This window comes from Palaemon carinicauda, chromosome 38 (assembly GCF_036898095.1).
Source record: "Palaemon carinicauda isolate YSFRI2023 chromosome 38, ASM3689809v2, whole genome shotgun sequence".
NCBI lineage: Eukaryota > Metazoa > Arthropoda > Malacostraca > Decapoda > Palaemonidae > Palaemon > Palaemon carinicauda.
The window spans coordinates 4,102,530-4,116,531 of NC_090762.1; the positions used below are offsets into that span (position 1 = coordinate 4,102,530).

At 43.4% G+C, this 14,002-nt stretch overlaps 1 long non-coding RNA gene across 1 annotated transcript; it reads left to right on the plus strand.

Annotated features, from left to right (window-relative positions):
• The first annotated feature begins 5,352 nt into the window (after positions 1 to 5,352).
• Positions 5,353 to 6,917, plus strand: LOC137630076 (uncharacterized). Its single transcript, XR_011041635.1, has 2 exons — positions 5,353 to 5,602; positions 6,605 to 6,917. It is a non-coding gene; the product is annotated as an uncharacterized lncRNA (long non-coding RNA).
• The last annotated feature ends 7,085 nt before the right edge of the window (positions 6,918 to 14,002 follow it).

Genomic DNA, 14,002 nt, shown 5'->3' on the forward strand with positions numbered 1-14,002 from the left:
CGAGTACTTGCTCCTGCTGTCATCTTGAGATCCGTGTGGATTTGAGAAGTCTTCTGACAGACCCGGCTATTTCTTTCCTTTTCTTCAGTGGGATGGAAAGGCGGTATGACTGAAGATTCCAGTGGATTCCTAACCATTGGAACTTCTGAGCTGGAGCGAGGCGAGACTTCTTGATGTTTATCTTGAAACCTAGATGTTCCAGGAACTGGGTCACTTTGCTGCAAGCTCTCAAACATTCTTCTGGAGATGTCGACTAGACCAGCCAGTCGTCGAGGTAGGCCATCACTTGGACGCCCTGAAGGCGTAGCTGGTGGACGATTGTGTCTGCTAGCTTAGTGAAGATTCTCGGAGCCACGTTGAGCCCGAAGGGCATGGCTCTGAAGGCGTAGCTTCTTCTTTGGAGCCGGAATCCTAGGTAGGAGGAAGCGTGGTGGTTCATTGGGATGTGCCAGTAGGCATCCGCCAGGTCTATTGAGACCGTGTAGGCCTTGTGAGGCAGTAGGGCTCTTATTTGTTGAAGAGTCAGCATCTTGAATTTGTTGTTCGCAATGAACTTGTTGAGGGGGGACAAGTCGAGAATGACTCTGAGCTTGTCTGAGTCCTTCTTGGGAACACAAAATAGTCTTCCTTGGAACCTGATGGACTTTACCCTCTTGATCACCTTCTTGTTCAAGAGTTCTAGGACATATTCTTCCAAGATGGGGGTTGAAGGCTGGAAGAATTGGTTGAAGGTTGGAAGTGGTTGCGTCCAGCTCCAACCTAGTCCCTTCTTGATGACGCTGTGTGCCCAAGGATCGAAGGTCCAACGATCCTGGAAGTGGCGGAGTCTTCCTCCCACCGGAAGCACTTTATTGCTTCTGGTTTCCCGAGGGTTTGCCACCTCGGCCGCTAGCTCCCCTTCCTCCTCTGCCCGTGGAGGGGCGGTGAAAGGAGTCTCTGCCGGAGCCTCTACCTCTGGGACGAAAGGTAGTGGATGGTCGTTCATAGGCGGGGTGAAGACCGGTGATTGGGACACCACCGGCTGGGGGACCAAGTGAAAGGTCTGTTGTGGTTGTGCAACCACTTGGGGAGTAGCGGGAGCCGGAAACTGGCGTTTGGGTTGATGCTACTGGGGTCTTGGTTTGGAAGATTCCCTCTTAGGCTGAGGGCCTTCTTCCTGAGAGGATTTCCTTTTGCGGGACATGCCCCACTTATTGAGAAGGTTCCGGTTCTCAGAAGTGGCTTTGTCCACGAAATTTTTCACCAGAGCTGTTGGGAAGAGATGTTTGCCTCAGATGTTGGAGGAGATAAGCTTCCGGGGTTCGTGTTTTACTGCCATGTTGGCAAACACGAAATCTCTGCAGGCTCTCCGGGCCTTGAGGAAGCTATACAAGTCCTTCATCACAGTCACTAGGTGGGTCTTCGCGAGAGCCATATACAAATCTGGGACCCTAACATCCCCGGCCATGACTTCAAGCTGAATTTGATGAGACAGGGAGGCAGCTAGTCTCTCCTTGGTCTCCTGTTCCCGACGAAGAAGGTGGTTGTTCAGCTTCGGAAGATCCTCGTTGAACTGACGGCCAGCCGCGTCAGGTTCCAGTTTCCCGACCGTGAAAGTAAACTGGATATCTTTCCAGAATCTGTCGTCGGGGTGAAGGGCGAGGGAGAGAGGCCTACACTCCTCCAGGGTAGGGCAGGGCTTTCCTTCCTCCAGTGCCTTCATGACCACATGAAAGGCCTTTTCTACGAAGGGAAAGGTCGCAGTAGTGGGAGCAAGAAAGGACGGGTGCTTCTTACTCAATGCCGGCATTTTAGAGTTGGTATAACCTCGACTCTTAAGACATTCTGCCAGCATGGCTTGGGCTTTCGAGTGATCGAACACGATCCCTTCTTTGGGTTCGGTCTCTTCCTTGGAGGCCGGTTCGGACTTGAGCCGGACGTAACAGTCCGGGTAAGCCTCAAAGCTGGGGAAGAATTCCACTTCTTACAAGAGGATGGACCCAAGCCTATCATTGATAAAGATCTTGCCAGTTGTAATTGGCATATGCTCGGCGTACCTCCAAGGGTTAGATTCCGAGCAGGGGGGAAGATCCTTAACCGAGATCTTCTTCGGTAGTTTCATACCCAAAAGATGAGCTTCAACCTCCTCTTGGTTCTTACGGAGCTTTTTGTCCATCAGTGCCACCAATACCCGGATGGCATCTTCGGTGGCGGGCAGCAGGGGTTGCGAGGCGGCGGAGGTAAAGGGGACTGGCTCCTCGACCACAACAGGGGTTACTGGAGGTGTTTGGGCGACCTCGCCCTCCGAATCAGGGAACTCCACCTGATCATCTTCCTCCAGATTCTCAGCCATGAGGGTCCTCTCATTGTTGTTGGAGACTTCCGACATCTTCTCCACCTCGTCGAGATGACACTTTCGGAGTGTAGCGGAAATGTCGGGTTCAACCACTAGTTGGACGCAGGGAATCTGATCCTGGGGAATCACAGAGTCCAAAAGAGCTTTTGGGAAAAGCAAGGCCCGCATCTTCTCGTCGGGGAGATAAGGCCCGGTGGCGTTCTTCTGGAAACCGCGCACCCACTTGCGCAGTTTCACTCGAGCGTTTTCCCTGGCCTCCGCGGACGGAGGGTTGTCGAACTCCTCATCAAGAAGGCCTTTGCAGGTTGAACAGGGCTGCAGATCCCAGTACTTGAGATTGCCCTATTTTGCTGCACAGGGGGTGTGGGTCCGGCACGCCTTATGCCAGTAGAAGTCCGGGCGGCGAACTCCGCAGAAGGAGCTCTCACACTTCACGTTCTCCTCCTTTCCAGAAGAAGGCGAGGCTGAAGGTTGCGACATGGCGAAGGAGGCAAAATATAAATTGCGATCACTGGGAAAAACCAACTGTTGTAGAAAGCTACAGGAGTAGGAATGAGGACGGACGTGACGTCACACAGTATGGCGGACAGCTATGGCCGCTATTTGTTTACGTTGCGAGTACCGTAACAGTAACGAAGGAGGGTAACTTTGGAGCGGCTCCTCAGTTATCTCTCCACCTTTCCCCCACGAAGCGTAAACGCTATGTGGGGTGTAGATAGCCATGTGGCGTGTTAATGCATACGTCCCCTGTTGATATACGATATCCTAGAGGGAAACCTTTAGGGTAGTCGCCCCAGAAGTTAGAATTCTGTGTAACCTTTAGTTTAATTCTCTGGGAATATCTACTGTAGTCATATATACCCTAAGGAAGCTACTGAAGGAACCTTCCATCAGAACGACATGACTTTAGCCCAAAAATATTTCTATTACTAGCTAAGCTACAACTCTAGTTGGAAAACAGGATGCTAAAAGCCAAGGGCTATATCAGGGAAAAATAGCCCAGTGAAGAAATGAAACAAGTAAATAGATAAACTATATGAGCAGTGATGAATAATGAATATAAAATATCTAAAGATTAGTAACAATGTTGAAATAGGTCTGTCATAAGCTATGGAGAGACTTATGGCAACCTGTTCAACATAAAAAACAATGGTTGCAAGTTGAAACCTCTGAAGTCCCAATGATTCAACTGCCTGATTAGAAAGATCATTCCACAATCTGGTCAGTCAAAGCGGGAATAAAACTTCTAGAATACTGTGTAGTGTTAAACTTTATGATGATGAAGGCATGACTGTTAGAATTAACTGCATACCTAGTACTACGTACAAGATAGTACATTTTGGGAAGATCTGAATGTAAAAGATGGTCAGAATTATGAATAGTCTTATGCAACATTTATAAAGAACGAACTGAATGACGATGCCAGAGATTACTATTTAAATCAGGAATAAGAAATTTATTAGACCATAACGTTTGTCCAACAAATTAAAACGAGATTCAGTGTCTGAAGACCATACAGGAGAAAAATACTCTGAACAAGGCAGAATGAAAGAAATAAAACATTTCTTCAGAATAGATTGATCACCAAAAATTTTAAAACTTTCTCAACAAGCCAATTTTTTGTGTAGTTGAAGAAGAAACAGACAATGTGTTTCCCAAAGGAAATTTGCGATCAAGAATCACACCTACAATTTTAAAGGAGTCTTACAGAAATAAAGAAATATCAATGCAGAGATCTAGATGTTGAGAAGCCACTCCTCAACCTACTTGCAATCATACTTAGAGTTTTGTTAGGGTTTAACTTCAAGCCTGATAATTTGCACCATATACTCATTTTAGCTATCTCTATTAAGGGATGTAGCAATGCCGGATCTCCTGTCAGAAGATAGAATTGATGCAAAGAGGGTACCATCATCTAACTATGGTAAGCAGCTCTTCTAGGATAAGGAGACTCAAAATCAAGCTATTGTCCTCTTAGTCTTAGCCTCTGTACCATGGTCTTCAACTGTCTTGTTTGAGGTTACACTTGGGTACACTATTCTATATTATATTTCTCTTCCTCTTGTTTTTTGAAGTTTTTATAGTTTATATATGAAAGATCTATTTTACAGTTATTCTTAAAATATTTCATTTTAATTGTTCATTACTTCTCTCGTAGTATATTTCTTTCTTCACTGGGCTATTTTCCCCCTAATGGAGTCCTTGGGTTTATAGCCTCCTGTTTTTCCAACTAGGGTTGTAGCTTAGCTAGTAATAACAACAGTAATATGTAACTAGCTTGTATCCGAGTCCAAAACTCATATCGTGCTCTTATGCAATGAAAAGTAATGAGCCAAGAACACTACCCTTAGGAACACCAGACATCATATTCCTATACTCACTATGGTGCCCATCAACAACTCTTTGCAATCTATTACTCTAAATTTCAATAATGATGCTAAGAAAAGACAGCACTAAAATCAAGGCCAAGCATATGAACTTCCTGACCAGAATCAAGGGATTTCTGTACAACATTGGAGATTGTAAGAACATCACATGCTTCAAGGCTTTTATGAAAGCCAAATTGCAAACTAGGGAACAGATGATTACCTTCAGCATATCTATTTAGACATTTTGCCAAGACATTAAAAGTTCTACCACCAGTAGAGTGTCAGTCACTGGTATTGTTACCACTAACCACTAGAATGTTCTTTCCCTTGCTGAGGTATGTGGTTATTGAAGGGAAAGAAAATGGGAATATTTAAAAATTTTATGGGGTAAAGGTTAATTAAACTGAGTTTTTGGAGAAGAAGCAATTGGACATCAGGCGAGTGTAGGATTAAGAAATTTTATAATTAAAATTCGGTTTTTTAATTCCAAGATCAGGAATAGTATGAATAATGACTAAATTGTTCGAACAAAAATAAAATTACATTAAATATTGTGTAGTAGTGATAGTTGTAGAAATTAGGAACAATAGTGTCATACATTTGCTCTATAAGTAGTGTGTAATGTGGTTCCTTTGATCCTACAGGGAATGCTGTCTTCATCCTCTTTTTCTGTAGATATCCCAGAAGGTTTACTGCATAGCCCTCCTGATTGGGTGGCTACAGAATATCCGTCTTTGTTGCCACTTGTAGAGGAATGTGCATCCCATCCACAAGATGTCCACCATTACTCAAAGCCCAGAAGAAAAAATACAGCAACAGCCCTCCATTCTTTGTTAATTAAAATCTTACAAACTCAAGAATTTTCTTTTTTGAAATAAGTTCAAGATATCATGTTACGGTAAGTTTTTCAGTTTGCCTACTATGGAAAAATTTGAGTTGAAAATTGTATCCCATTTGCTTATTGAGGCTCCGACAATATGACGAGCTTTGTTCGAGGCGACGTCAGAAACGTAGAAGCCGCGAGCAAAGTTTGGTATATTTTTTTTTGTATGATTACCGAAGTACCAAGAGATGTACTCGTTTTTGTCGTTAAAAACTGGGGAGATGTCATTGCCTGATGTACGAAGTTAGGTTTGTCATCAATGCCAATGATAAACCATTTATGTATCTTTTACATTTAAGTTTAAACGTCTAAGTTTTATTGGAGCCGTTAGGCACCAATAAACTTAATAGTTGTATAAACTACACACTTTCAACCTTTGGGATGTTAGAGCCAGTGTTTATAGAGTGATGCACTAGTTGCAGCAATTTATTATATAACTTGGATCTTTAATATTAATTATGGTATTTTTAGAAGAGGTGAAGCATAAACTAGCACTTCTCCGTATTAACATAAGACGAGAAATGCGGCAAATGAACAAGTCAAAGAAATCTTTCTTCGTAGGACTTCATAGATCTCTATTAGGTTTGGGTATAATTTTACACAAACTCTGCTTTGAAATCCTTATATGTAATGAAGTTCTTTATAGTTGCATCCTGTTGACAGATGAAGTAATGTTGCCTCTAATAGTGCTTCAACACAAAAAAACCTTGCCTCATAATTTATATCCTGTTTGGTGATTGTAGGTTCCAGTTTCGAGATAAGACGTATAAAACGTATTTGTATCCATTATCATGTAATTTATGAAATCTAGTTCTGTTTCACTTTACAACTCCCGTAGTATTGTAACATGACATAACAAATTTTGTTGCCTTTGCAAACACACTTTGCACTTAATTTCTTTCCTTTTTTTTTTTTAGCACAGCAATAATAATATTTAAGAGAATTATCTTTTTGCACGTACGACTTTTATTTTCTCGTTACTCTTACACCAATTTTTTTTTTTGTCATCATCACCAGGCTTTCACTGCTCAACTGCCATCGTTTGGATGCTAGCATAAAAACCTTTACGGAACTTGGTTTGATGAAAAACGAAGTTTACCGAACTGTTCAGTCATGTGGAAGGAGCCCAAGATCAGATCATGGTTTGTAATGGATTGGTATGAAAATTTTTGTGTGTATAGTAGTAATTATAGCTAAAAGTATCAGCTATTTTGCTATGTTTATATCTTAAACAAGGATTCTTTGGTTAATATGATCTTATATGTTTTAAGAATTTAGTTCATAGATATCTGTGGTACTAATTTTGTTGTTATAATAAAAGTTATTTTTATCTGAGACTGTAAAAAAATACTAACCTCTGCCATACTAGGGCTCATTTCTTTGGTAGTTAGTGTGTTGATCATTCTTTGGTAGTTAGTGTGTTGATCATCATAGATTTATTCAGAAACGTCATAATGATACGGCAGAATAATCGGACTACCTATTTTTTTTATAAAAACTAAAGAACCAGTAATTTCAGGTGGTCGAGAACTGTTACTCAAGTAAGGTTATATTACTGCTTTCTTACCTGCATCTAGAATTTAGATTTTATTTTTGGTCTTCGTTCCTTTTCTCCCTTATGACATTTTCAATATTTAATGTCATATGAAAAAAACCACTTGGAATTTACAGGTGTGTGCATTATGTGTTTTACAAACGTAATGCAATTTATACACATTTTTTGACACATTACAGAATATTTTATTTGTTTCTACATATCATACAAAGCCTCATCTTTTAATAAGGGAGACTTTTGATGCAAATAATCGGTTGCTAAAGTTGGATAAAGCGGCTATCCAGCTGGCAAGGGTGTGGGGGGAAGAGCCCCAGTCCCTTTCCAGTAGGAGAGACCTCACTTTTGTTTTGGCCTCTGTTTTGTACAGATGTAAAGATGATTCCTGTCAAACTTATTAAATTTCTTTCTCTTTTGCAGGAAGTGAATGGTTGTTAGTGATAGAATGGAAGAAAAAAAAATTTTGTGGTTACTGTGGGAAAGATGGATACTGAAAACAGTTTGTTGCACAGGCGACTGTAGATCAACACTCCCTCTGTGCATCTCGTATGGGGCATGGCTGTTCACAGGCATCCCTATGTGCTGAATGTAAATCGTGGCCCTCAGTGGGTGGGAGGGTAAGTGTACGCCTTGAACAGGAAGAAGCGGGTGAAATGTTCATCAGAGCTGGACTGGGTAATGCCCAAGATGACTCTTGTGAAGTCTTTCATGGCTTCTTTCTTCTTGGGTAGTGTGACTGTTGCTGCTTTTGCTGTGCATACACCCCTCAATTGGTCCCAAGGGTCTACACTGCAAGGGTCTGAAGGATTCTGATCTACATCGGCAGGCTCTTCAGGTTGTGCTGGTGCGTAGGGAACTCCTAGTGTTTGCTGCTCAACTTCAGAGGCTGGATGTCCTTCTTTCGAGACTGTGCAGACTTCTGGCGACGAAGTCTGACCTAAGAAAGTCCAAGACTTCCTTAAGCCTTTCAGGTAGACTCTCCATGACTTTGTTAAGGAAGTTGATAGCGAAGGCTACTTCTCTCCCGGTACCCCTTGTGCATTTGCATGTCTCAAGTGTCCAGTGTTAGCGAGCCCAGTGGTTCCTACCCTTAGAAAAAAACACAAAAAGGTGGTTAAGTGTAATAAGGTAGCTTCTGGACTGGCAGGTAAGGTGCCGGGTCCCCAGCCGTGGGTCGTAATGGTAAAGACAATACCCGTCCCTGGGGTTACCCTGATCCCTGACCCGGGGCCAGTGATTTCCAACACTCCCCCTCACCCTTGTGTTAGGGGGCCTGTTCATTCTGTCAGTGGTTGTGCATCTGAGTGGGGTTGTGGGGCCTTGTGAGTTTTCCTTCCCCTCACCCTGTGACAGTGTCTACAGAGCATGCTTTCTCACTCTCACCCTTGTCTGGGGATCAGAGTGTACAGTCTGTAACCCAAGGAAACAGACTAACCTGAGTCAGAGTTTCTTTGTGAAGGTCCTTGGTCTCATTTATGACTGCAATGGCTTGGGGAGATAACCATGGAACCTCTTTCAGGTAGGTGGCCTATGTGGTAACATGCCAGACTGGGGTTCGAGTCCCGCTCAAACTCATTAGTTCCTTTGGTCGCTGCAACCTCACCATCCTTGTGAGCTAAGGATTGGGGTTTGGGGGAGCCTATAAGTCTATCTGCTGAGTCATTAGCCACCCTTACCTGGCCCTCCTTGGTCCAAGCTTGGATGGAGAGGGGCTTGGGCGCTGATCATATGTATATATAGTCAGTCTCTAGTGCACTGTCCTGCTTGATAGGGCAATGTCACTGTCCCTTGCCCCTGCCATTCATGAGTGGCCTTTAAACTTTTAAGCCTTTAAACAGGATCAAAGTCATCGGTGTTGTCATGGTCTGAGAATTCACTCCAATCCAGCTGCCCTCAATCTAGGCAGTGGAGGTTCTACGCGCCGGAGAATGCGGCGTCTGCACCTCTACAGGTTGACCTGTCATTGGGCAGTCTGATGGGGAGGCAGGCTCTTAATGAAGAGACTCAAGGCAGAGGGCTCGCCCTTCTTGGGCTCTGAGTCGACGGCTATGGAGGCTTTTGCCTTGGCCTCTCTGACTCGATCAGTCACCTTCTTTACCCACCAGGTGGCAAACCTTTGGGCTAACTGGGTTATGAAGAGATGAGATGCTGTAGTTTCTGGCTTCTCAAAACAAGTTTCCCTGGAGGTGGCATTGGCATTGCAGAACTCCTGCCAGTCGTGTGCAGGCAACGATGAAATCATGAACTACTAGATTCACTATTATTATTATCATTATTTGTTAAGCTACAACCCTAGTTGGAAAAGCAGGATGCTATAAGCCCATGGGCCCCATCAGGGAAAATAGCCGTGAGAAAAAGAAATAAGGAAAAATAAAATATTTTAAGAACAGTAACAACATTAAAATAAATATTTTCTACATAAACTATAAAAACTTAATAAAACAATAGAGAAATAAGATAGAATAGTGTTCCCGAGTGTACCCTCAAGCAAGCCTGCAGTTTGAGGATTGAGGCCTCACACCTGCACGAGGCCACTTGGTGGCAACTAGCGTCACTCAAAGGTTATGTGTCCACATGATCTTATTGATGGTTGTGGTGGCCTATTGGAAACATCCCTGCCTGGCTATTGCCAGACTGGGTTTGGAGTTCCACTCAAGCTTGATAGTTTCTTGTGGATGTAACCTCACCATCCTTGTTAGCCATCACTTGGACCTCCTGGTCTTAGCTTTGTTAGTGAGGGGGACTTGGGTGCTATATGTTTATATGATCAGTCTTTAGGGCATTGTCCTGCTAGCTAGGCCAATCGCTGTCCCTTGCCTTTAAACCCGTCTCATCAGACAAAATGAGGAAACATATACGTCCATCCCCTCCCATGGGTGTTGAAAGGCATCCTCAATGACTGCTGATGTTTGGCAGACATGTTTATGATCAGAAAACCCCGCAAAGTTGGGAGTTCCCTCGCCACTAAGGGTGAACACTTGCGGTGTTGTGGAAAGTCCAATGCATAGAACCTGAAAACTGGAACTCTCTTTGGGTGGGCAACCCGAGGGTTGCTTTGAGTTCCTGAGAACTGGAATTTGGAACTGTTAGTCTTTCAGGTTTATGGACAGTTAAGTCATTCCGTCTTATTGCTTGTAGGACTGTGCTGGGGGTCTCAATCATGAACTTCGTTTGCAGAACCAAACCGTTCAGATGGGACAAGTCGATGACTGGTCTCCAACCTCTCGACAGTTTTTTTTTTTTCTTCCTTTTAACAAGGAACAGGTTGTTGTAGAACCGTAAAGACAAGTTGTCAACCTCCACAGCGGCTTTCTTACCTAACATCTGTCTGACCTCCTTCCGAAGGAGTAGGTCTTGGATAGATTGTCTTGAATAATGAGTAACTTATTGGCATTGGATGAAGAGTTGCTGAATGAGAGGCGATATCTGACGTGCAAAACCTGCACTGCCCCCCATGGAATTGGCACCTCGTCCACTGGCAGGCATTCCACCACAGGTGGTGGCATGATTTGCCCACATTAACATGGTCTTTGTCTACCTCGTTGTCATTTGCCTTAATGCCTTAGGTGAAAGGGTGGATTCTGGTCAGTCGACGACTTAAACTAAAAGTTATTGTTTGTCTTCCATGCTCTTACAAGCAGCTGCCCATTTGGCGAGTTCATACGTTTAGTAGACTGTAAGAGTGGCTCTCCTGAAGGAGGAGGCCTGACTTGCCTTTTCCCACTTTGTCACTACGTTTTTGTATCTTAAAATCCACCAGCTTTTGAGATACTGCAAAACATTAGAGCATACCGAAAAATATTAGAGCATGCCAAATCATTGGTCTAACCAATAGGAAGCCTGCAAAACTGACTTTGCCATTGCCTCAATATTCATGGCCTCTCAGGCGCAGAAAAGTGATGGTTGTTGTGTGAACCTTTCTGTTGATATCCCCAAAGTTAAGGTCTCTACCTAAGGGTCTAAGAATGAGGGATGAGCTTCTTCTGTCACATAGAAAGTCCTCGGCTTTGAAAATACAAGAAGAATGAACTTCAAGGTGTGAACCTCTTGCATAGTCTAGTTTCTGGATGGTCTTCTCGGACTGACACGACCATGGTAACATGCAGTAAGTAGTCAATGGAGGTCTGCCTTCCAGAGAAGTGGTTTTTGGAACATCATCAAGTTGTTGACTTTCATGAGTTGTAAGACACTCAAGAAAGAAGAATTCAGGCTTGATAGAGGTTGACTCCTTGGGTCTCACCTCATTAGGACCCAGAGAATCGACAACATGAGAAGTCTTGATGGGTCCACGGGGGACAAGTCTTGCCCTCCTCAGAGATGTCTTTCTTCTCCCTGCCTTCCTCACCCCTGGAAAAGTGAGAAAGGGATGTTTGTTGAGAGTAGCTTCCATTTCATTGGGGAACACTGGATCTGGAAATGATTGTGGTGATGGTTATTGGGTCAGATTCGACCCTCTCTGATAAACATTTTCTATAGGAGTAGGAGAGAGCCTATATTCATCCCTAAACTTGGGACCGCCATCTGGGATCTGCAGGATATTCTTGACATTCAGAGGAGCAGAGTACTCTGATGGATGTTTTATTATCTTAAAGCACTACATTTCTTTATATAATTCTAAATAGGAACGATGAACAATGCTGAGGCTTGAATTGGCGCTCTTTCTTGTCTATCACAACCTTTAGAAAGGGGGTAAGGAAACTGGCTGGTTCTCTGACGGAGCCATTTCTTTTTGTTTTTTCTCCCCAAGAGAGCTTTAGGGGTGTCTTTTTGTGGTGGAAGACCAATATAATTTGAAGGGTTCATGCTCCGAGGGTCGCACTTTCGTGGCTGAGGATCCCTCACTCATGGTTGGCACTCCTCTTGGTTGCACGTTGGCGTTTCGTTACCTCATAGGCTGCTTACTCACAGCTGGAGCCTCACTCCTCTGAGGTTCATGCTCTATGTAATGGCACACATACACTGAAAGGCACGCTTGTTGATGGTGATGTATACATATTACCTTACATGGCTCTGGGAGGTTTGTGATAATATCTCTGAGAGATACAAGAGTGCTCTTTGCTGGTTTAGAAGCCAAACTAGTATACTTAGCTGGGGTATAGCCCAGAAAACTGCTTACATCAGTTCCAGAGGAGCAAGTAGAGAACTCTTGACACAAAGTTTTTGTCATAAGGAGTTAATGCTCAAAGGCCATGACACGCCAGGGCACTTCTCTTACAAAATTCTGAATCTCTTCTTCCTCCCTTGGGGATTCTTGTGCTCGGGAGACATGACAACATTACTCGTTACTTCGTAAGTTTGTACACGTTCATTAAGAGTCCAAAACCTGCACTCTGGTAGGAAAAACTCTCGAGTGCTCGTAATATCTAAATGTAGTATAGTACGGTATGTCTTCCCTCTGAGAAAGAAAATGTATTCTTGCCACTGTTTTCCTCTACTCTTTCAGGAGGATGGTCTTAAGGCGCAACTGGTGAGCAAGCACTCGCTCAATAGAGATTGAGCAGGCATACCTGCTCTAGTGTTGAGAGACATGTTGCTCACCAACACAAGGACCCTGCAAGAAGAGTGCTCTTGTCCCCGAGATTTATTCTCACTTTCTCTTTGTTGGAGCTCTGCTCTACGTACCCTACGAGGTTCATCCAGCCTCGGTATGGACTTATCCAAAGAGGCTTTTTTAAGGATGAGGCTAACTCCTTCCTGATGTCATACATATATGTGTATGTTGATCTCTAGGAGCAAAAGGAAGTGCATGTTTCGTCGATAACAATGGCGAGCAATCCAACGAGTGGTAATGTTTTAGCGAGTGACTCGCATAATGAACTGGTGAGGATCGCGGGCTGTAGCCCGAGAATTCACCTTAAGTTCCATAGTTGGATACAAACATTTGGTCATAGGCATCAAGACGGCTCGCAAGAGGGGAAAGCATAGGCACTATAGGGTGCTTCTCAACTAAAGAATGGCGAGCTTCAGTTGGAACATGCTCAATGACTGACTAAGATGTAGCTTGAAGATCAACCTCAAGCATAGGCTCATCTGTTTAATTATGCCAACAGAAGGGGTGAAGACCTCAGGCATCACTTGGTTGTCATCCTTCCTCATCTCCCTTTGGGAAAAGTTGATGAAGAAGGAGCAGGCAGGGAAATATGTTAGAAGAGAAGACCGAGGCCTTTGTCCTAAGCGTCTTGTCCGACCTCAATAAAGATTCTCAAGGAGAAAGATCACACTTTGCTCTTTTTCTCCTTCCATGAAAATTTCTCCCATTGGGATGATAACTACTACATACACAACACAAGGAGATTCAGACGAGGAGCATAGCCCCTGCACGCCAGACACAAAGGATGAGGATCAACATCCTCATAACTCTTGTACATTCCACAACAACGTCCATCAACCTCAGGACACTTACACGTTACAGTCATTTGCTTCACACATACTGGAAAACTGATTAAAAGCAATTAAAACATGAGAAAACAATTTCAAAGGCCAGATGAAAGCACAAGTCTGAAGAGGACAACGGCCAATTAGAATGGCTTACCCATGGCCGAGTCATGTTGGAGGAAGGCCGCCAAAACCTCAATGATTCTTCATTGGCCGTTTGCAGCTCACGCTAGAGTATGCCCCTATTGAATGACGAAGGTTTGTTTCACATTGGAACAAAGATGTATACTAAGGAAATTATGTAGAATAAAATTTTGTTAATTTGTAATGCACCATTTGATTTTCTCACCATTTTTAGCAGTTTAAGATTTTGGACAGAAGTCATATACATCAAAATGTGTACAATATACATTAAACATATGATATATATCTACATACTCTCATAGTATTCCTGCCAGATGCAAGTGTAAATGACAAATTATACGTGG